The following is a 6,910-nucleotide window of genomic DNA, read 5'->3' as shown; positions in this document are numbered from 1 at the left end:
AATGGACCGAAATAACTTACAGTTTATGTAATCCTCAGCAGAAATATTTTAGCACCCTTACTCCACACACGTGGTAGCCGAGTTCTGTGCAAGATGCATAATTCTCCACTAAATTATAATAATGATAATAATTGGATGATTTATTTAAATTAAATGAAACGTGATTAGAGTGATGATACCCATAGCAATACAATATTTAGCCTGGGTCCAAGACCCAAGCCGAAGCTAAGATTCCGCTCGAGCACGAGACGCGCTTTCTCGTCATGACTGCAGAACTTGAAGTCAAGAATGGCTTCCCGAATCACACAAAATGCATAGCCCGAGGCTAGAGATACTAGCCGAGCGCTGATTGGCTAGTAAGGAAGAGAAGGAAAGAGCCAACAGTTTTAGTCCTTTGTGGTAGGGAGCAGCACCAAGCAGACACGAACAGATATAAGACTCTGTTCATTTACGAAATACGAATTCAGTTCCATTTTTATTTTATAAGGTGTACGGGCTTACCACTCACACATAGATAATATGGAAATAGAATATGTGACGACCAATCCCATAAGGAGTATGAGTGCAAAACTTATTGGCGGAAAGCCTAGCGATACTGATTTCCAAGGCGATCTGGTCAGTCCAAAAATGTTTTCGTAGGGACTTCGAAAACGTTACCACTGTAACAAGCCTCCATTCCATTTTTGTACTCAGCCTTTCCATTATCCTTTGTCTTCCATTTTTCGACCATGTAGTATGAGCTTTGGCTCCTGCATTTTCAGGATCTCTCTATTCACTGTCCGATGTGGCTGACGTCTGATTTAAGGTTGGCGAGTTTTGAAACTATTTCAGCCTCTAAGAGCAGAGGTTGGACTTCCGTTAAATGTAACTAGAGGTGTTTAGACGTGAAGTTATCGATGTAAATTTATTACGTTAATGTGAGTTCGAGGCCCGTGATTACATTTTAAAGTGTAAACCGTAAATTGTTGTTCGGGATTCGAGATATCTCTAAAGTGTCACTCTAAATTAAGGGTTCGACTTCCATCGTGGTTAAGTTTTCTGGAATCTTCTGCTTCTTTCTATGTTCCCTCTGCTGAGGAACTTCTTGTGTAAAGGCTTGTGTCTCACCTATTTATTAAAAGACATATATTTTATAAGACCTATTGGTCTAGTTTCGATTTCAAGTCGAAGTCCTTTCACCACTGGTTATAAATTGACCAAGCTTCTAAGCTTATCTGTTATTTCCCAATTTCTTGAAAACGGAAACAAGTCATTGCTAACTAAAGTTGTTAAAATGTAATTTTTGGTTCATGCTTTGTGCAGGAATTTACCACTCACGTATTTTCCTCTTTATGGTCCACTGAGAAACAATGTCAATGGCAGATATCTGTGATTATAATTATAATTTTCTCAATTTTGTTGAACGTTGGAATTTGAAGACTTAGTTCTTCAGATAAATTAATGGACGAGTATTTTCCAGTAAATATTTAGAGTTAATTTGTATTTACCACAGTTCAGGGTTGAATAAAATGTGGAACGCTTCACGACTTTGTGTGTCATCCTTGAGCAGGGGCCATGCTAATCTTCTCTATATCGTTCCAATTTTAGTATATGTACAGCCGAAGCGAGTACAAAAAGTTGCCGCCCCTTTTAGTTGCCTCTTAAGACAGGCAGGGTTACCAAGGGTGTAGTCTTCGTCTGCGTTCCCCAGCCACAGGGGGTAAAAAAATATGAAACGCTTCACGATTATGTGTATCATCCTTGGGCAGGGGCCTCTCGGAATTTGCCTGGATGAAGAGTGGAAAACCACGGAAAACCACTTCGAGGATGGGAATCTAACAAACCTATTTTCAGTTGACTTCCCGAAGTTGAATGGACGCCATTCCATCCCCAGTAGCACTTTTCAAATTTCGTGGCAGGAAACGAACCTTGGGCTCCGGAGCTTGCAGCTAATCACAATAACCACTACACCACAAAGGCGGATGGAAATTTATTACAATATCCTATTTGTTTGAACGAGTTGGATATATTTTGATAAAACTTATCATATAATTATCATTTGTTACTACCGTAGGTGTAGTTGATGGCCCAATTTTCAAAACACACCAGTTAAATTGCTTTGTTTCTTTGATACTGTTACCGGGGTTGTCTGTGGAACGCAGAGGTGAAAGAAGGTGCGGGCTGGAATGGGTCTATCTACGATAGTCAAAGATGAAATTAAAAGTTTAAAATAAAGGATATATTTCTTTTCAGATCTTAAATTTCAACAAATAACAAGCTTTCAGGGACATAAATAGTTAGTACAAAAATAGAGAAACCAAGAATTGGTAATTTACAATTTGAGCTTCAGGCTCCTAATTTACAAGATCCCAACATCACAAATGTTGCGTTTAGTTAGATAGATAAGGAGAGATATCTCCCAAACCACAATTTTCAAGAGCACTTTGCTCCAACGGTTACAATTTAAGGCCCTCCAAAGGCACCAATCAACAGTACACAAACATCTATTACCTAACCACAAAAGAGCTTACATGCTCTACCAATTCTACCAAGAAGACAGCGCTCCCGAACTCTTACGGTCTACTCAAGGCACCCATTAACTATAACAAGACGGAAAAGAGCGTCTTTGCTCAACACAATTCAAACTTTAGGCCTCTCTAGGCACAAACTTGCAATTTACAATACCTTGTGAATTTTAGTTTACACAGGGGTATCTATTACCCATTCTACTGGGCCTTCGTGAAAAAGAACAGGTTAAATTACTGGCCCAAACTGAAAAATATATGGAGGCGTACACTTGCGCTCCTAGAAAACCAAGGTTAAAACTCTACTTGGGCTTGCAGCACGACGATGCAGAGGCTCTAGACTCTACAAGTCATTATACTGTGCATGTTAATTCAGAACTTCTCGACAATTCTATGCAAGAAATTTGATACGATGCAAATGGAGACATGATGATTAATTTGGGATAATTTAACCTAATTTCTTGTTTTAGTATTTTATCATAGATTTTGGGTGATGATTATTTGAAATGTGTGCAGTTTTACTATAATCAGCCAATTAATACTTCTCTCTATATGTGCAAGCTGATGATCGAAATGTACCTAGGAGAGTAATCAGTACAGCAGATGCTTCAATACTTCGAATTTACTTTCAAGAGTGTAGAAATCGGGTTAAATGGTTAGTACAATAATTCACTCTGTTTAAAATAATAATATCATATTATGCAATGCAGGTTTGAACGTTTTAAAATACCTGCATTCATAGTATATTTATGTCGGGTACGATTTAATGAACTATTATAGGCCAAATCCATTGATGGTGATGATGATGAGGACGCTTGTTGTTTGAAGGGGCCTAAGCTCTAAGGTCATCGGTCCCACAAAATCTGTAATTAAGCTGGATAGACGTATTATTAACCGCATACCATCTCATTGTCGCTGCTGTCAATTTGTGTTTCTATTTTGGACACAATTTTGCTTTGACGCTGATTAAGTGCAATTCTGTAATGAAATTCCCAGGAATCATTCACACAACATAAGTGAGGATATCGCATTTGTAGTCCCCGATGGAAAGTTGGACAGAGATTGAACAGGAAGGTAAGAAATATAAGAAGATGTTGACAATTTATTACGCAAGATATTAAGTTAAACAGTAACCCAAATCATTATAACCGCTAATAAAGGAGCTGAAATTGCATCAGGAACATGGATAACTTGAATAAATATGGGCATATATAAGAATAAATAAATAAAATGTAATTAATCTGTTTTTAAATTAATACACGCATGCGTCACGACTAGACAGGTAAATATAGAGGAATCAACAAGCGGAAGATCATTGACTATTCCTCAAGGGGTAGGATGAAGGTAGGATCTATTGTGCTTCTGGTACGTAACTAAAAAATGCGAAAACAACATACTCAACTAAATCTACATTGATATGGTATGGTGAGATTGGCTCAGCGTTATTGAACAATGTTCTGTTAAATCGATTGTATCACATTTCATTTACAGTGATAATCCATGTCCTTCCTTCCTCATGAAATGAACTATTGTTCGCCCTATCTCAAAAACCCATAATTCATCAGTGCCCTTGATATTATATTATTTGTTTTCGAACATGATTCCAAAGCACTTACAGTATTTGGTATAGGTAAAACATGAGTCACATGATTTCTTCAGCGTACTACTGATCATTTAATGAACCGGAATCACAATATAAACGGTTAACGACTATCATGGTGAATACTTGCCAAATCATTACACTAACCTTAGGAACCATGTTCCATTGCAAAGTCTTCACCTACGATTCTTCAAACTTTTATATAGAGTTCGGCAACTCCCATGTAAAATCGTGCTTCGTCTCTACAGACAATACTTCGTCAGTCAGTGGAAATTGCTCCCTACTTACACAAGTGTCGGTGGAGGAGATAATATTGGTACAATAGAAACAGTAAAGCGGGCATAAAATTCATATTCCAAAGAGCAAGGAAGAATTTCCTTAAAAAGAAAAGGAGCTTAGTTAAAATAGAAATATATTATAAAATGTTACTTTTAAACTTTTGTGAGGAGCGTGGAAATATATGGATGTGATACATGGACAATAACTAGTTTAGATAGCTAGTCCTTTCAAGCTTTTAAAATATCGTGTTACAGAAAAATGTTCCTGGTCAGATAACTAGATCGGTTTGCAGATGAAGAGATACTGAATCGAGTTGGCGTTACGTTGATCAGGAAAAGTTTACCTACAAGAAGAGATATATTGATATGACCCTTCTTGAGACATCGGATATTCGTTGAGTCACTATTTGAGGGAAAACCGAGAATGAAATTGATAAACAGATTTGAGTGGGTGTAGAATGCAGTAGTTGCCTATAAACGAAAATGGTGCAAAAATATAGGATGGAGTGAAGAACTGCGTGAAACCAGTCCATAGATGGATGACCACATAGGAAAATTAGTACAAACACTAAACGCCATTATGACTAAATGTTAGCGGTGCTGGGCAGCTGTAACGGCTTGTAGTAGAGCCAATGTACCCTAGTGTAACTGTCAGAATTACTACATCATGTGCTAGATCAGAGCTGCTCACACAGGGTATTTCGTCCCGTGGGTGCTCAGCACTGTGAGCGGGTGGGCAGGCAGCCATAGTGACGTTGTGATTACGTCATTGGCCGTGAACGCTGGACGAAGTTCTCCCAGTCACTCACGATCACTGTGGCGATACACGAGTTTGAAATGGAGGCAGAGAATAACGAAATAAAGAGGGCCTAGTGAAATCGGACGGCAGAGAGCCAGTAGGAAAAACATTTTTTGTGCGAGAAGAAGACCGCGAAAAATGTCTGCTATTTGAGCAGTCAAAGAGGTATAATGCAGAACGCCACTAAAAATGAAACATAATAGTTCGCATGATATTGTTGAATGAATTGAACGAATTAATGACGTATTATTTATGTGTTATTAGGCCCTAACAGAGTTACGGCAGTCGGAACCTGTTACTACGGGATCATTCGTGAAATAATACACCGACTGACAGAGCAAATGCAACACCAAGAAGGAGTGGTTCGAAGGGGATGAAAGTTGGGGAAAAACAGAGACAGCACGGACGAATAATTGATGTTTATTTCAAACCGACATGCAGGTTACACAATGCGCACGGCATCGACTCAGTAGGATGTAGGAAAACAGCGAGCGGCGATGCACGCAGAAACACGTCGAGGTACAGAGTCAATAAGAGTGCGGATGGTGTCCTGAGGGATGGTTCTCCATTCTCTGTCAACCATTTGCCACAGTTGGTCGTCCGTACGAGGCTGGGGCAGAGTTTGCAAACGGCGTCCAGTGAGATCCCACACGTGTTCGATTGGTGAGAGATCCGGAGAGTACGCTGGCCACGGAAGCATCTGTACACCTCGTAGAGCCTTTTGGGAGATGCGAGCAGTGTGTGGGCGGGCATTATCCTGCTGAAACAGAGCATTGGGCAGCCCCTGAAGGTACGGGAGTGCCACCGGCCGCAGCACATGCTGCACGTAGCGGTGGGCATTTAACGTGCCTTGAATACGCACTAGAGGTGACGTGGAATCATACCCAATAGCGCCCCAAACCATGATGCCGCGTTGTCTAGCGGTAGGGCGCTCCACAGTTACTGCCGGATTTGACCTTTCTCCACGCCGATGCCACACTCGTCTGCGGTGACTATCACTGACAGAACAGAAGCGTGACTCATCGGAGAACACGACGTTCCGCCATTCCCACATCCAAGTCGCTCTAGCCCGGCACCATGCCAGGCGTGCACGTCTATGCTGTGGAGTCAATGGTAGTCTTCTGAGCGGACGCCGGGAGTGCAGGCCTCCTTCAACCAATCGACGGGAAATTGTTTTGGTCGATATTGGAACACCCAGGGTGTCTTGCACATGCTGAAGAATGGTGGTTGACGTGGCGTGCGGGGCTGCCACCGCTTGGCGGCGGATGCGCCGATCCTCGCGTGCTGACGTCACTCGGGCTGCGCCTGGACCCCTCTCACGTGCCACATGTCCCTGCGCTAACCATCTTCGCCACAGGCGCTGCACCGTGGACACATCCCTATGGGTATCGGCTGCGATTTGACGAAGCGACCAACCTGCCCTTCTCAGCCCGATCAGCATACCCCTCGTAAAGTCGTCTGTCTGCTGGAAATGCCTCCGTTGACGGCGGCCTGGCATTCTTAGCTATACACGTGTCTTGTGGCACACGACAACACGTTCAACAATGACTGTCAGCTGAGAAATCACGGTACGAAGTGGGCCATTCGCCAACGCCGTGTCCCATTTATCGTTCGCTACGTGCGCAGCACAGCGGCGCATTTCACATCATGAGCATACCTCAGTGACGTCAGTCTACCCTGCAATTGGCATAAAGTTCTGACCACTCCTTCTTGGTGTTGCATTTGCTCT

General features: G+C 41.8%; 1 non-coding gene across 1 annotated transcript; it reads right to left on the bottom strand.

The window, feature by feature from the left end:
* Positions 1–1,504: 1,504 nt before the first annotated feature.
* On the bottom strand, positions 1,505–1,611 carry LOC136865051 (U6 spliceosomal RNA). Its single transcript, XR_010859439.2, has one exon. It is a non-coding gene; the product is annotated as a U6 spliceosomal RNA (small nuclear RNA).
* Between the last annotated feature and the right edge of the window lie 5,299 nt (positions 1,612–6,910).

The sequence above is a fragment of the Anabrus simplex genome, chromosome 2 (assembly GCF_040414725.1).
Source record: "Anabrus simplex isolate iqAnaSimp1 chromosome 2, ASM4041472v1, whole genome shotgun sequence".
In the NCBI taxonomy this organism is placed as follows: Eukaryota; Metazoa; Arthropoda; class Insecta; order Orthoptera; family Tettigoniidae; genus Anabrus; species Anabrus simplex.
The sequence above is the reverse complement of the archived record's forward strand: the minus strand, read 5'-3'. Positions and strand labels throughout refer to the sequence as shown.